Raw genomic sequence first — 15,959 nt, 5'->3', positions numbered from 1 at the left:
ATAACTCCAAATCTCTAGAAGAACGAAATTGGCAAAAGTTCAAGTTCTCCAATAAAAATCAGACAAGAGGACCAGATTCAAGTTCGTTATCAAAGAATCTCCCATGATCGTATTTACATATAGCACATAATGTAGTGGTCTAGGTTGAATACCCATGTGATAAGCAAAATATTACGAATCAAATCGTAGATGGGACTCATGGTCAAACAAATATTTGCATTCTTTCATAAACATGCATAATACCTTCAATCACTAATTCAGAAGTTTTAGAATCATATTCAGTGATAGCATACACTCTGACATGGGCTGATGGTTTATGAGGCAGTGACTCTTTTTTCTTGTTCAAGGGGCAGTCTTCTATTTTATGATCTAACTTTCCACAAGCAAAATAGACTCTAATCGCCCACAAACACAAACTTATTTCATAATTTAACTTGCAATTCACACATGATTGAGTCTTTTGCGGTGACTTCCCTTTTCAAATCCAAATGTCTTTACCCTCTTTTTATCACTTTCTGATTCATTTCCAATCATATTTTTATTGGTAAACTTGTCCTTATCATTCTTGCCACTGATCTCCAAAATTTTTTTCATTGTTGCCATTAATGATCAGTCTCTACTTCCAATATAAGGTAGCAAAAGAAATCTTTTGATCATCAGAACAATTATGTATATCAAATATCTTCTCCGTTTGTATCATCCATTTTTCAACCACCAATAGATTAGGTGCACCATGCTTCTGCTGCGCCACTCTGATTCAATATCTTCGATCAACCTTTTCATCCCCCTTAATTAATCAGAAACAAATGAAATAGGAGGACCCAAATGTCCTCATCATCCTAGATTCCTAAAATGCATCAAAGAAAATTTTCTCCAATCACTATAGTTCACTAGACCTCAATATATTTTGCACGTCAACATATCAAATATTCCAGTGATCCTCAAACAATGCTCTGATACCACCTCTGTCACGCCCCTCAAATAATATCGATGATATTAAAGTTATTTTTCATCACAAACCAATCTAGGATCCAAACTAACATTTGAAGATACTGAAAAACATTCTATCAAATTCACATCTATAAAACCTGTGCAGTTTATAATCATATATCACATCACTCGATAATTCACATTTAAGGCAACCCAAGCCAACTTGACAAACATGAACAACATTTATAAATCCACAAGCTAAATAAATTATACAATCAGAACTCCAACTATTCACCACAAGATTATATCATCATAAATTAGACTTAACATTCCGAAATTCCAAATAAGGGAGATCTTCTAACACTTTTACACAGTATATCCATTTCGATTCATCAACAACATTTCCTTACATACAAAATATGCTTATACAACAATAATATAACAACCAACAAGACTTGCCCATAATTCTGTATAGCTATCCACTGCCTCAGCCCAAATCAAACATCTCAAAGGGTGACAAGCTGACCTGAAAGATTTATATAACAACGGAGTGAGCTAAAAACAGCTCAGCAAGTGACAAAGCATATTCAGAACAAAAGGAATAGTTTCAAACAAGTAAGGTATCATAATGCAAGGCAGAATACAAGAATTCTCAAGGATACCATCTCATTAGATACAAAATCATATGTATCATGTCATTCAAAACATATTTGATTCATAACTAATGGAGCACAGAGTAATTGGATGGAGCATATCAATAGCGTACGAGATGTTCCGGAGCATATCAATGGCAAATAGTACATTTCGAAGCATATCAATAACAAATGAAACATATCGGAGCTTATCAATGGTGTATGAAATGTTCCGGAGCATATCAACGACATATGGAACATTTCGAAGCATATCAACAGTGAATGAAACTTTTCAGAGCATATCAAAAACAAATACCGTACAGAAGCTCAAACGTCGTCTTTGACGTTGCAATCATATCATTCTTATCCAAAGCATGTACCGAAACACATAACCAAAGCTCTGGATATCATATCAAACATACAGAAGGTGTAGTGGGATCTCGAACAGAATGTGATTCATCCATTTCTGAATGACCACCAGACAGAAGTCTCCCACGTCTGGGAGCTCCATCCACCCACGTCTAGGTGAAGCCAGAGGGGGCCGGCAGAGCATCACAGGCTCTAAACACATACCTTTTACCATTTCTGGAAAAGGTCCAGACAATCCCACAAACACCAGAGTACAAAGGGCAGTATGAACAATAAATAGCACATATCGGAAGCACACGCGGAACAACAAAACGTACATGTGCCTTTACGAGTCAATACGAAGCAAGCAATAATCTTTCACAAATGTTATCAGATTTGAAAGGAAATGAAAGCAAGAGTACACACGGATTCCAAGCAATCATATATAGCTCAATTCAAATAAGAATGTTAGATGAATTTAATATCCAAAGAATGAAACTGGAATAGACACATATCGAAAGTAAATGCAGAACAATGGGATATACATGTGCCTATATGAGTCAATACGATATAGCATAAACGTTACATAACAGTTTTCAAGAATGCAATAATTTTAAGGACAAGAGCATACAAGAATTCAAAACAATAATATGAAGCTCAATTGAATAAGAAAGCTAAAAGATATCAATTTCCAAAGGAATGAAACCAGAATATGAGAAATCGACCAAAGCTCGATTTCTGGCAAAATACAAGGGGCACATTGAACAAATGATTCAAACTATCAATCGTGCTCCAATTTACTCAGAAATATATCATTGGATTATACTTTCAGATAAGACAGGCTTCATATGAATTGAACTGTCCAATAGAGAGAGTTACAAATAATTTGGTAAACAAGGGTCATAGAACAAAATCTCTGTTTTGCAGAATTCATAATGTCAGATTCAACAGATAACTGGGCAGGTGTTTGGATTCCAAATCTTTCAATCCATATATCAAAAGAAAGATCTATGAGTCTAGTTTCCAATGAAATAAGCTTTGAATAAATCAACATTTGCAACAGGGACTTATAAGCAGTTCAGTATCGAAAGGTCAGAAACTACGATCCCTGTTTTGCAGAATTTGTAGGCTCATTTGAAACAGAAGTTTGGACAGGCAAACTTACTCCGAATTCTTAAAATAAGCTATCAAAACAAAGGATTATGAGTCTATATTCTGATCAAATAAGTTTTGTCCAAATCAGATGTCAATACATGAAGTTATAACCATAACAAGGTAGAAAGGTCAGATTCTTGGAAGTTGCATAGATTCGAATCGTTACATCTAAACAGGAGATATATCAAATGAAAGGCTAGAACAATTCAAAGTTCCTCATATTCAAAGCAAATGTAGAGATAAAATTGTAGTGAGGAAAGATCAGGATACTTGCAATAGGAAAGATTAGAACAATTACAAGACAAACGATCGGGAAACTTGCAATAGGAAAGATTAGAACAATAACAGGAGAAACGATTGGGAAACTTGCCTTTCAAATATTTTGATCCGAAGATCCAAAGAAGGTGTCAGCCCAAATCCTTCTACTTTTCCTCCACAACTGCAGCTCATGCAGAACATAGAGGCATAGTCACCTGCTCTCTCTTACTCTCATTCTTTCGTTTTCTTTTTTTTTTTCAAACGCAGCTGCCACAGCCGCTGTCGCTGCCGCTGTCACAATCGCATCCCCTTCCACCGCACTACCTTTCTTTTCTTTCCCAGCTGCTACTGCCGTAGTCGCAGTCGCAGCCATGGCCGCAGCCACCATAACCACAGCCTCTTCTTCCTCCCCTGCTCTGTTTCCTCTCCTTCTCTTCCAGCTGCAGTTGCCACTGCCACAGCTGCCTCCCTTTCTCCTCTTCCTCTCTTCTTCCCTTTTCCTTTCTCTTCTTCTTCCTTTCCTTCTCTTCTTTCCCAGCTGCACTGCTGCAGTCGCAGCCTCAGCCACGGCCACAGCCTCTTCTTCCTCCCTTGCTCATCTTCCTCTCCTTCTCTTCCAACTGCAGCTGCCATCGCCGCAGCCGCAGCCCCTTCTTTCCCTTCTCTTCTTCCTCTCCTTCCCTTCTTCCTTTCTCTTCCTCTTTCCCTGCCATAGCTGCAGCTGCCACAGCCGCAGCCGCAGCTACTTCTTTCCCTTCTCCTCTTCCTTCTCCTTCCTTTCTTCTTCTTCTCTTCTTCTCCTTCCTCCCCTTCTTCTCCCCGACGAACAGCACCTCCTTTCCTCTGTTTCCTCCTGCAGGAAACAGAGGTGCCGCCTCTTCACCCGCTTCTACTTCCTCTCTTCTTCCTCACCATCTCTTCCTCTCCTTCTCTTCCAGCTGCAGATTCTACCGTCGCAGCTCCTCCTTTCCCTTCTCTTCTTCTTCTCCTCTTCTTCTTCCCTCCTCCTACCCGGCGTCACACACAACCTCTCCTCTGTTTCCTCTGCAGGAAACAGAGGTATCACAACCTCTTCTCCTGCTTCCTCTTCCTCTTCTCTTCCTCTTCTTCTTCTTCTCCTCTTCGAACGCCCCACACCTCTCCTCTGTTTCCACCTGCAGGAAACAGAGGTGTTGCAGCCCTAGCTGCTGCCACCTCTCACTCCTCTCCCTCTTCCCTCTCTTTTTCCTCTTCTTCTCCTTCTCTTCTTCTCCTCTTCCCTTTTCCTCCCCAACGCCACACACCTTCTCGCTGCAGCCTTGCCACAGCTATCCTCCTCTCTTCTTCTTCTTCTTCTTCTTCCCTTCTCCCTCTTCTTCCTCTCTTCTTCTCCCCACGCCCCACAGCTCCTCGCTGCAGCCACCTCCTCTTCTTCTTCTTCTTCTTCTTCTCTTCTCCCTCTTCTTCCTCTCTTCTTCCTCCTCTCTTCTTTTCCCTCTTCTTCTTTTCTTCCCTCCTCACGCCCCACCGCTCCTCTCTGTTAAGAAACAGAGAGAGTGCGTGGGAGGCGGTGGGATAAAACCGAAATTTTCGGTTTTCTTTATTTTCTTTTCATTTTGCAACTTCGCAGTTTAGTCCTTGAAATTTTTATATTTACATATAGGTCCTCAAATTTACATATAATTTCTTATTAATAATTTTCAAAAGTGAGGGATATTACATCACCCATCCTAGTACTACTCTCACCCAAGCACACTTAACTTCGGAGTTCTGATGGGATCCGGAGCTTAAGTGCAGGTATGATCGCACCCGTTTCACTTGCTTCATCCCTCGCCTATATGCACATCGCGGCTGGCGCATCAACATCCAGAGACTCTTGCCCGTCACGAAACCTTCGATGCTTTCTCGAACGATCACGAAATCCCTATTGCAAGCTCTCTCCGAGCCCTAGCCCAACGACTGTGTATCGGTCGCGGCAAGCGCACGCCGAAACCATCGACACTTTCTAGAACGATCTCGGAATCACTATTGCGACCCCAATCCGGAAAGCTCTCTCCGAGTCCTACGATACTGACTACTTAGCGGTCACGGCAAATTCTGTACCCGAAAACAATCGTCTCGTAGGTCTACAGGAGATGTTTCGCATCTCCGGGAGCAAAAAGGAGTGCAACACGAGGACTTCCCAAGGGGTCACCCATCTAAGTACTACTCTCTCCCAAGCACGCTTAACTTCGGAGTTCTGATGGGATCCGGTGCTTTAGTGCCAGTATGATGGCACCGGTTTCGGGTGCTTCGTCCCTCGCCTATGTGCACGTCGTGGCCGGCGTATCAACGTCCGGAGACTCTTGCCCGTCACGAAACCGTCGGCGCTTTCTCGAACGATCATGAAATCCCTATTGCAAGCTCTCTCCGAGCCCTAGCCCATCGACTGCGTCTCGGTCACGGCAAGCTCGCGCCGAAACCATCGGCACTTTCTCGAACGATCTCGGAATCGCTATTGCGACCCCAATCCGGAAAGCTCTCTCCGAGCCCCATGATACTGACTGCGTAGTGGTCACGGCAAATTTCGTGCCCCAAAACAATCGTCTCTGAGGTCTACGGGAGATGTTTCGCATCTCGGGAAGCAAAAAGGAGTGCAACACGAGGACTTCCCAAGGGGTCACCCATCTTAGTACTACTCTCGCCCAAGCACGCTTAACTTCGGAGTTCTGATGGGATCCGGTGCTTTAGTGCTGGTATGATCGTACCGGTTTCGGGTGCTTCGTCCCTCGCCTATCTACACGTCGTGGCCGGCGCATCAACGTCCGGAGCCTCTTGCCCGTCACGAAATCGTCGGCGCTTTCTCGAACGATCACGAAATCCCTATTGCAAGCTCTCTCCGAGCCCTAGCCCATCGACAGCGTATCGGTCACGGCAAGCTCGCGCCGAAACCATCGGCACTTTCTCGAACGATCTCGGAATCGCTATTGCGACCCCATTCCGGAAAGCTCTCTCCGAGCCCCACGATACTGACTACTTAGCGATCACGGCAAATTCTGAGCCCCAAAACAATCGTCTCGGAGGCCTACAGGAGATGTTTCGTATCTCGGGACGCAAAAAGGAGTGCGACACGAGGACTTTCCAGGGGTTCACCCATCCTAGTACTACTCTCGCCCAAGCACGCTTAACTTCGGAGTTCTAATGGGATCCGGAGCTTAAGTGCTGGTTCGATCGCACCCGTTTCACTTGCTTTGTCCCTCGCCTATGTGCACATCGCGGCTGGCGCATCAACGTCCGGAGACTCTTGCCCATTACGAAACCCTCGATGCTTTCTCGAACGATCACGAAATCCCTATTGCAAGCTCTCTCTGAGCCCTAGCCCAACGACTGCGTATCGGTCGCGGCAAGCGCACGCCGAAACCATCGGTACTTTCTAGAACGATCTCGACATCGCTATTGCGACCCCAATCCGGAAAGCTCTCTCCGAGCCCCACGATACTGACTACTTAACAGTCACAGCAAATTCCGAGCCCGAAAACAATCGTCTCGGAGGCCTACGGGAGATGTTTCGCATGTCGGGACACAAAAAGGAGTGTGACAAGAGGACTTCCTAGGGTGTCACCCATCCTAGTTCTACTCTTGCCCAAGCACGCTTAGCTTCGGAGTTCTGATGGGATCCAGAGCTTTAGTGTTGGTATGATCTCACCCGTTTCGGGTGCTTCGTCCCTCGCCTATGTGCACGTCGCGGCCGGCGCATCAACGTCTGGAGCCTCTTTCCCGTCACAAAACCGTTGGCGCTTTCTCGAACGATCATGAAACCCCTATTCCATGCTCTCTCCGAGCCCTAGCCCAACGATTGCGTATCGGTCACGGCAAGCTCGCGCCGAAACCATCGGCACTTTCTCGAACGATCTCGGAATCGCCATTGCGACCACAATCCGGAAAGCTCTCTCCGAGCCCCACGATACTGACTACTTAGTGGTCACGGCAAATTCTGAGCCCCAAAACAATCGTCTCGGAGGCCTACGGGAGATGTTTCGTATCTCGTGACGCAAAAAGGAGTGCGACACGAGGACTTTCCATGGGGTCACCCATCCTAGTAGTACTCTCGCCCAAGCACGCTTAACTTCGGAGTTCTGATGGGATCCGGAGCTTAAGTGCTGGTATGATCGCACCCGTTTCACTTGCATCATCCCTCGCCTCTGTGCACATCGCGGCTGGCGCATCAACGTCCGGATATTCTTGCCCGTCACGAAACCCTCGATGCTTTCTCGAACGATCACGAATCCCTATTGCAAGCTCTCTCCGAGCCCTAGCCCAACGACTGCGTATCGGTCGCGGCAAACGCACGCCAAAACCATCGGCACTTTCTAGAACGATCTCGGAATCGCTATTGCGACCCCAATCCGGAAAGCTCTCTCCGAGCCCCACGATACTGACTGCGTAGCAGTCACGGCAAATTTCGTGCCCGAAAACAATCGTCTCAGAGGTCTACGGGAGATATTTCATATCTCGGGACGCAAAAAGGAGTGCAACACGAGGATTTACCAGGGGGTCACCCATCCTAGTACTACTCTCGCCCAAGCACGCTTAACTTCGGAGTTCTGATGGGATCCGTAGCTTAAGTGTTGGTATGATCGCACTCGTTTCGATTGCTTCGTACCTCGCCTATGTGCACATCGCGGCTGGCGCATCAACGTCCGGAGCTTCTTGCCCGTCACGAAACCGTCGGCGCTTTCTCGAACGATCACGAAATCCCTATTGCAAGCTCTCTCCGAGCCCAAGCCCAATGACTGCGTATCGGTCACGACAAGCTCGCGCCGAAACCATCGGCACTTTCTCGAACGATCTCAGAATCGCTATTGCGACCCCAATCTGGAAAGCTCTCTCCGAGACCCACGATACTGACTACTTAGCGGTCACGGCAAATTCCGTGCTCGAAAACAATCGTCTCGGAGGTCTACGGGAGATGTTTCATATCTCGGGACGCAAAAAGGAGTGCAACACGAGGACTTACCAGGGGGTCACCCATCCTAGTACTACTCTCGCCCAAGCACGCTTAACTTCGGAGTTCTGATGGGATCCGAAGCTTAAGTGTTGGTATGATCGCACCCGTTTCGCTTGCTTCGTACCTCGCCTATGTGCACATCACGGCTGGCGCATCAACGTCCGGAGCTTCTTGCCCGTCACGAAACCATCGGCTCTTTCTCGAATGATCATGAAATCCCTATTGCAAGCTCTCTCCGAGCCTCAGCCCAACGACTACGTATCGGTCACGGCAAGGTCGCGCCGAAACCATCGGCACTTTCTCGAACGATCTCGGAATCGTTATTGTGACCCCAATCCGGAAAGCTCTCTCCGAGCCCCACGATACTGGCTACTTAGCGGTCACGGCAAATTTTTTGCCCCAAAACAATCATCTCGTAGGTCTACGGGAGATGTTTCGCATCTCAGGAAGCAAAAAGGAGCGCAACACGAGGACTTCCCAAGGGGTCACCCATCTAAGTACTACTCTCACCCAAGCACGCTTAACTTCGGAGTTCTGATGGGATCCGGTGCTTTAGTGCCAGTATGATCGCACTGGTTTCGGGTGCTTCGTCCGTCGCCTATGTGCACGTCGTGGCCGGCGCATCAACGTCCAGAGCCTCTTGCCCGTCACGAAACCGTCGGCGCGTTCTCTAACGATCATGAAATCCCTATTGCAAGCTCTCTCCGAGCCCTAGCCCATCAACTGCGTATCGGTCACGGCATGCTCGCGCCGAAACCATCGGCACTTTCTCGAACGATCTCGGAATCGCTATTGCGACCCCAATCCGGAAAGCTCTCTCCGAGCCCCATGATACTGACTGCGTAGTGGTCACGGCAAATTTCGTGCCCCAAAACAATCGTCTCTGAGGTCTACGGGAGATGTTTCGCATCTCGGGAAGCAAAAAGGAGTGCAACACGAGGGCTTCCCAGGGGGTCACCCATCTTAGTACTGCTCTCGCCCATGCACGCTTAACTTCGGAGTTCTGATGGGATCCGGTGCTTTAGTGCTGGTATGATCGCACCGATTTCGGGTGCTTCGTCACTCGCCTATCTGCACGTCGCGGCCGGCGCTTCAACGTCCGGAGCCTCTTGCCCGTCACGAAATCGTCGGCGCTTTCTCGAACGATCACGAAATCCCTATTGCAAGCTCTCTCCGAGCCCCAGCCCAACGACTGCGTATCGGTCACGACAAGCTCCCGCCGAAACCATCGGCACTTTCTCGAACGATCTCGGAATTGCTATTGCGACCCAAATCTGGAAAGCTCTCTCCGAGCCCCACGATACTGACTACTTAGCGGTCACGGCAAATTCCGTGCTCGAAAACAATCGTCTCGGAGGTCTACGGGAGATGTTTCATATCTCGGGACGCAAAAAGGAGTGCAACACGAGGACTTACCAGGGGGTCACCCATCTTAGTATTACTCTCGCCCAAGCACGCTTAACTTCGGAGTTCTGATGGGATCCGGAGCTTAAGTGTAGGTATGATCGCACCCGTTTCGCTTGCTTCGTACCTCGCCTATGTGCACATCGCGGCTGGCGCATCAACGTCCGGTGCTTCTTGCCCGTCACGAAACCGTCGGCTCTTTCTCGAATGATCACGAAATCCCTATTGCTAGCTCTCTCCGAGCCCCAGCCCCACGACTGCGTATCGGTCACGGCAAGGTCGCGCCGAAACCATCAGCACTTTCTCGAACGATCTTGGAATCGTTATTGCGACCCCAATCCGGAAAGCTCTCTCCGAGCCCCACGATATTGACTACTTAACGGTCACGGCAAATTTTTTGCCCCAAAACAATCATCTCGTAGGTCTACGGGAGATGTTTCGCATCGCAAGAAGCAAAAAGGAGTGCAACACGAGTAGTTATAGTCTACTCTTACACAACTAGCAAAGGTTACTTTCAGATGCGCTATTTGGTGGATGTGGAAGGAGAGATGTAATAGAATCTTTGAATGTCAACACACAAACAATGCTCAGCTCTTGAAAGAGATTATTAGAGACTCAAGATCCTGTATGGAGCATGATCTCAAAATCGAGCACTTCACCCGAAGAGAAAAAGATATTCTTATTAAATTTAATTTTGCTATTAGCTAAAGATCTTGGAAATGATGCCAAATAATGTACCCATAGGTAGTTATAGTCTACAGCATGTGTAGTCATAACTATCGCATTCGCACTCTATGAGTTACTTGGCTTTGTCTATGACTTGTATAGATAAAGCTAGTTGTAGAAACTTTACACATAATCAATTTACTTTTACTTTCCAAAAAAAAAAAAAGGAGTTCAACACGAGGACTTCCCAAGGGGTCACCCATCTAAGTACTACTCTCACCCAAGCACTCTTAACTTCAGAGTTCTGATGGGATCCGGTGCTGTAGTGCCGGTATGATCGCACCGGTTTCGGGTGCTTCGTCCCTCGCCTATGTGCACGTCGTGGCCGGCGCATCAACGTCCGGAGCCTCTTGCCCGTCACGAAACCGTCGGCGCATTCTCGAACGATCATGAAATCCCTATTGCAAGCTCTCTCCGAGCCCTAGCCCATCGACTGCGTATCGGTCACGGCAAGCTCGCGCCGAAACCATCGGCACTTTCTCGAACGATCTCGGAATCGCTATTGCGACCCCAATCCGGAAAGCTCTCTCCGAGCCCCATGATACTGACTGCGTAGTGGTCACGGCAAATTCCGTGCCCCAAAACAATCGTCTCTGAGGTCTACGGGAGATGTTTCGCATCTCGGGAAGCAAAAAGGAGTGCAACACGAGGGCTTCCCAGGGGGTCACCCATCTTAGTACTGCTCTCGCCCATGCACGCTTAACTTCGGAGTTCTGATGGGATCCGGTGCTTTAGTGCTGGTATGATCGCACCGGTTTCGGGTGCTTCGTCCCTCGCCTATCTGCACGTCGCGGCCGGCGCTTCAACGTCCGGAGCCTCTTGCCCGTCACGAAATCATCGGCGCTTTCTCGAACGATCACGAAATCCCTATTGCAAGCTCTCTCCGCGCCCTAGCCCATCGACTGCGTATCGGTCACGGCAAGCTCGCGCCGAAACCATCGGCACTTTCTCGAACGATCTCAGAATCGCTATTTGTCACACCCCTAAAAATATCCATGATATTTAAAATTTTTTTTTTTCGTCACAACTAACCCAGGATCCAAACACACATTTGAGGTCACTAAGAAAACATTCAGATCAAAAATTTCACTTCTATAATCTACCAATTCATAACCCTGTGCAATTCATAAACATAGCACACATCACTCGATAATTTATACAATCTGAACTCAACTCATCAAAATAAAAACCACAATATAAATCCACAAGTGGGGAAATCTATGCAGTCACCACAATCATCGATTTACCATAAGTTCATATCATTACACGAATTTAATTTAACATTCCAAAACCCTATACATGAGGGATCCTTTAACTTACACAAAATCCACAGGTTTAGATTCATAGTCACATTTCATTAGATGCAAGGTAGCTTATACACACTACATATATGCTAACAAAAGTTCTGCCCAACGTTTTCTAAACTTTCCACTGCCTCAGCCCATTCTTAACATTTAAGCAAGCGATACGCTATCCTGAAAAAAATTTATCAACAAATGCGGTGAGCATAAAGAGCTCAGCAAGTGACTAACATATCCATATCAAAATAGTACAATTTCCAAAGAGATGCAGTTTTCAAACACAAAGCAGAATATACGATTTCGTATACATAATATCATTAGGAGCAGAATCATAATTGTCCTTTTTAATCATACATATTTGGTTCCTGACAGATGGGGCATAGAGTAATTGGAGCATATCAGAAACAAAGGAAACATATCGGAGCTTATCAATGGCATTTAAAATGTTCCAAATCACATCAACGACATATGGAACATTACGAAGCAAAATCAACAGTGAATGAAGCATTTCAGAGCATATCAAACTCATATGTCGTACAGAAGCTCAAACGTCGTCCTTGACGTTGCAATCATATCATACTATCCAGAGCACGAACAGAAATAACTCACCAAAACTCTGGATGTCATATCAAACATATAGAGGGTGTAGTGGGATCTCAGTCAGAATGTGATTCATCCATTTCTGAATGACCATCTGACAAAAGTCTCCCACGTCTGGGAGCTCCATCCAACCACGTCTAGGTGAAGTCAAAGGGGGCCGGCAGAGCATCGCAGGCTCTAAGCAATATCCCACAAAGCGGGACCCCACAAAGCGGGCAAATCAGCGCATACCCTTTACCATTTCTGGCAAAGGTCCAGACAATCCCACACACCAGAGTACAAGAAGGCAGTTTCAACAATAAGTAGCATATAACGGAAGCACACGCGGAACAACCAAACGTACATGTGCCTTTTCAAAAGCAATGTGATGCAAGGAACAAATCTCTCACAAAAGTATTCATTTTAGGAAAGAAATGAAAGCAAGAGTGTACAGGGATTCCAAGCAATCATAATCAGCTCAATTCCAATAAGAAGATTAGGCGAATTCAAGTATCCAAAGGAAATGGAACAGAATACGCGAAATCGACCAAAGCTCGATTTCGGACAGAATTCCAGTGGCACATCGAACAAATATTTCAGAATAACAATTATGCTCCAATACCCATAAGAAGGCTATGGTCGAACCATATATCAATCTATATTCGGATGGAACAGATTTCATATGAAACAGGGCTCCCAACACAGAGTTACCTCTGATTTGGTAACACAAGGTCAAAATCACAATCACTGTTTTGCAGAATTTATAGGGTCGGATTCAACAGACGATAGGGTGGGCAATTGAACTCCAAAATTTTCAAACTATATGTCAAAAGAGATAATTTCAAGTTTAGTTTCAAATAAAATCAGTTTGGTACAAACCAGAATTTTCAACAGGGAGTTATAGGCGTTTTAGTATCGAAAGGTCAAGAATCTTGAACTCTGTTTTACAGCATCTATAGTCTCATTTGAAAAAAATGTTTGGGTAAGTATTTGGTGTCCAAATTCTACAAAATCGGTGTCAAAAGAAAGACATAAGAGTCTAATTACAAACAAAATAGTTCCTGCCTGAATTCACATTTTGTGCTAAAACTTATAGCCGAAACAGTGTATAGGGGTCAGTATACCGAAAATATTTCAGAATCCATGGTTTTAAGTCCAAAGAGAGACATATCAGTTTCTAAATAGAAATCTTCCAATTTATTTTGAATCAACATAAAAACAGAGTCTAATACTTCTGTAGGATGGGGTTAGAACACTTGCCTTTGGAAATTTTGACCCGAAATGACAAGATTAAAGCAAGAACCCTAAAAGCCCCAATTTTCTTTCTCTTCTTCTTCTTCTTCTTCTTCTTCTTCTTCTTCTTCTTCTTCCTTTCTTTCCCTGATCACCCACGAGCTGCCTCCTCTGCTTCCTTAACAACGAAGGCAGAGAGGCTTAAGCGGTGGAATTTGTCATTTGGTGCATTTTGCAGTTTAGTCCTTGTTTTTATCATATTCACGATTAGGTCCTTAGGGTTTACATATAGGTCCTCAGATTCTTTCTTTTTCTTTTTTTTTTTTGAACAGATCTCCCAAATCTTAAAAATAAGTTACCTCTGATTCATACTCTATTTCTTTTGTCAATTAAAATAGATGCTTACATTATCACCAAAAATTTATACGAACATTCGGAAATGAGGGGTGTCACACTATTGCGACCCCAATCCGGAAAGCTCTTTCCGAGCCCAACGATACTGACTGCGTAGCGGTCATGGCAAATTCCTTGCTCGAAAACAATCGTCTCGGAGGTCTACGGGAGATGTTTCGTATCTCGGGACGCAAAAAGAAGTGCAACACGAGGACTTCCCGGGGGGTCACCCATCTTAGTACTACTCTCGCCCAAGCACGCTTAACTTCGGAGTTTTGATGGGATCCGGTGCTTTAGTGCTGGTATGATCGCACCAGTTTCGGGTGCTTCGTCCCTCGCCTATCTGCACGTCGCGGCCGGCGCATCAACGTCCGGAGCCTCTTGCCCGTCACGAAATCGTCGGCGCTTTCTCGAACGATCACGAAATCCCTATTGCAAGCTCTCTCCGAGCCCTAGCCCATCGACCGCGTATCGGTCACGGCAAGCTCGCACCGAAACCATCGGCACTTACTCGAACGATCTCGGAATCGCTATTGCGACCCCAATCCGGAAAGCTCTCTCCGAGCCCCACGATACTGACTACATAGCGGTCACGGCAAATTCTGAGCCCCAAAACAATCGTCTCGGAGGCCTACGGGGGATGTTTCGTATCTCGGGACGCAAAAAGGAGTGCAACACGAGGACTTTCCAGGGGTTCACACATGCTAGTACTACTCTCGCCCAAGCACGCTTAACTTCGGAGTTCTGATGGGATCCGGAGCTTAAGTGCTGGTTTGATCGCACCCGTTTCACTTGCTTTGTCCCTCGCCTATGTGCAAATCGCGGCTGGCACATCAACGTCCGGAGACTCTTGCCCGTTACGAAACCCTCGATGCATTCTCGAACGATCACGAAATCCCTATTGCAAGCTCTCTCTGAGCCCTAGCCCAACGACTGCGTATTGGTGGCGGCAAGCGCACGCCGAAACCATCGGCACTTTCTAGAACGATCTCGGAATTGCTATTGCGACCCTAATACGGAAAGCTCTCTCCGAGCCCCACGATACTGACTACTTAGCGGTCACGGCAAATTCTGTGCCCCAAAACAATCGTCTCATAGGTCTACGGGAGATGTTTCGCATCTCGGGAAGCAAAAATGAGTGCAACATGAGGACTTCCCAAGGGGTCACCCATCTAAGTACTACTCTCGCCCAAACACGATTAAGTTTGGAATTCTGATGGGATCCGGTGCTTTAGTGCCGGTATGATCGCACCGGTTTCGGGTGCTTCGTCCCTCGCCTATGTGCACGTCGTGGCCGGCGCATCAACGTCCGGAGCCTCTTGCCCGTCACTAAACCGTCGGCGCTTTCTCGAACGATCATGAAATCCCTATTGCAAGCTCTCTCCGAGCCCTAGCCCATCGACTGCGTATCGGTCACGGTAAGCTCGCGCCGAAACCATTGGCACTTTCTCGAACGATCTCGGAAACGCTATTGCGACCCCAATCCAGAAAGCTCTCTCCGAGCCCCATGATACTGACTGTGTAGTGGTCACGGCAAATTTCGTGCCCCAAAACAATCGTCTCTGAGGTCTACAGGAGATGTTTTGCATCTCGGGAAGCAAAAAGTAGTGCAACACGAGGACTTCCCTGGGTGTCACCCATCCTAGTACTACTCTCGCCCAAGCACGCGTAACTTCAGAATTCTGATGGGATCCAGTGCTTTAGTGCTGGTATGATCGCACCCATTTCGGGTGCTTCGTCCCTCGCCTATGTGCACGTCGCAGCGGGCGCATCAACGTCCGGAGCCTCTTGCCCATCACGAAACCGTCGGCGCTTTCTCGAACGATCACGAAATCCCTATTGCAAGCTCTCTCCGCGCCCTAGCCCATCGACCGCGTATCGGTCACGGCAAGCTCGCGCCGAAACCATCGGCACTTTCTCGAACGATCTCAGAATCGCTATTGCGACCCCAATCCGGAAAGCTCTCGCCGAGCCCCATGATACTGACTGCGTAGTGGTCACGGCAAATTCCGTGCCCCAAAACAATCGTCTCTG

General features: G+C 46.6%; 14 non-coding genes and 2 pseudogenes across 14 annotated transcripts; all 16 read right to left on the bottom strand.

Moving 5' to 3' along the window:
- Positions 1–5,463: 5,463 nt before the first annotated feature.
- LOC135592190 (5S ribosomal RNA) lies at positions 5,464–5,582 on the bottom strand. Its single transcript, XR_010478947.1, has one exon. It is a non-coding gene; the product is annotated as a 5S ribosomal RNA (ribosomal RNA).
- A 350-nt stretch (positions 5,583–5,932) lies between these two features.
- Positions 5,933–6,051, bottom strand: LOC135593846 (5S ribosomal RNA). Its single transcript, XR_010479850.1, has one exon. It is a non-coding gene; the product is annotated as a 5S ribosomal RNA (ribosomal RNA).
- Positions 6,052–6,401: 350 nt separating this feature from the next.
- Positions 6,402–6,520, bottom strand: LOC135591707 (5S ribosomal RNA). The gene has a single exon (XR_010478593.1). It is a non-coding gene; the product is annotated as a 5S ribosomal RNA (ribosomal RNA).
- A 350-nt stretch (positions 6,521–6,870) lies between these two features.
- On the bottom strand, positions 6,871–6,989 carry LOC135592564 (5S ribosomal RNA; annotated as a pseudogene).
- Positions 6,990–7,339: 350 nt separating this feature from the next.
- LOC135593869 (5S ribosomal RNA) lies at positions 7,340–7,458 on the bottom strand. Its single transcript, XR_010479861.1, has one exon. It is a non-coding gene; the product is annotated as a 5S ribosomal RNA (ribosomal RNA).
- Positions 7,459–7,807: 349 nt separating this feature from the next.
- LOC135590714 (5S ribosomal RNA) lies at positions 7,808–7,926 on the bottom strand. The gene has a single exon (XR_010478126.1). It is a non-coding gene; the product is annotated as a 5S ribosomal RNA (ribosomal RNA).
- Positions 7,927–8,276: 350 nt separating this feature from the next.
- LOC135590284 (5S ribosomal RNA) lies at positions 8,277–8,395 on the bottom strand. Its single transcript, XR_010477696.1, has one exon. It is a non-coding gene; the product is annotated as a 5S ribosomal RNA (ribosomal RNA).
- Positions 8,396–8,745: 350 nt separating this feature from the next.
- LOC135588846 (5S ribosomal RNA) lies at positions 8,746–8,864 on the bottom strand. Its single transcript, XR_010476502.1, has one exon. It is a non-coding gene; the product is annotated as a 5S ribosomal RNA (ribosomal RNA).
- A 350-nt stretch (positions 8,865–9,214) lies between these two features.
- Positions 9,215–9,333, bottom strand: LOC135593150 (5S ribosomal RNA). Its single transcript, XR_010479426.1, has one exon. It is a non-coding gene; the product is annotated as a 5S ribosomal RNA (ribosomal RNA).
- A 350-nt stretch (positions 9,334–9,683) lies between these two features.
- Positions 9,684–9,802, bottom strand: LOC135591938 (5S ribosomal RNA). Its single transcript, XR_010478709.1, has one exon. It is a non-coding gene; the product is annotated as a 5S ribosomal RNA (ribosomal RNA).
- A 783-nt stretch (positions 9,803–10,585) lies between these two features.
- On the bottom strand, positions 10,586–10,704 carry LOC135592200 (5S ribosomal RNA). Its single transcript, XR_010478948.1, has one exon. It is a non-coding gene; the product is annotated as a 5S ribosomal RNA (ribosomal RNA).
- Positions 10,705–11,054: 350 nt separating this feature from the next.
- Positions 11,055–11,173, bottom strand: LOC135593146 (5S ribosomal RNA). Its single transcript, XR_010479425.1, has one exon. It is a non-coding gene; the product is annotated as a 5S ribosomal RNA (ribosomal RNA).
- Positions 11,174–14,122: 2,949 nt separating this feature from the next.
- LOC135593666 (5S ribosomal RNA) lies at positions 14,123–14,241 on the bottom strand. The gene has a single exon (XR_010479766.1). It is a non-coding gene; the product is annotated as a 5S ribosomal RNA (ribosomal RNA).
- A 350-nt stretch (positions 14,242–14,591) lies between these two features.
- Positions 14,592–14,710, bottom strand: LOC135589139 (5S ribosomal RNA). The gene has a single exon (XR_010476611.1). It is a non-coding gene; the product is annotated as a 5S ribosomal RNA (ribosomal RNA).
- A 350-nt stretch (positions 14,711–15,060) lies between these two features.
- Positions 15,061–15,179, bottom strand: LOC135592505 (5S ribosomal RNA; annotated as a pseudogene).
- Positions 15,180–15,529: 350 nt separating this feature from the next.
- LOC135592455 (5S ribosomal RNA) lies at positions 15,530–15,648 on the bottom strand. Its single transcript, XR_010479063.1, has one exon. It is a non-coding gene; the product is annotated as a 5S ribosomal RNA (ribosomal RNA).
- Positions 15,649–15,959: the final 311 nt, after the last annotated feature.

Source organism: Musa acuminata, chromosome BXJ1-1 (assembly GCF_036884655.1).
Source record: "Musa acuminata AAA Group cultivar baxijiao chromosome BXJ1-1, Cavendish_Baxijiao_AAA, whole genome shotgun sequence".
Taxonomy (NCBI): Eukaryota; Viridiplantae; Streptophyta; class Magnoliopsida; order Zingiberales; family Musaceae; genus Musa; species Musa acuminata.
This window is presented reverse-complemented; position numbering and strand designations above follow the sequence as displayed.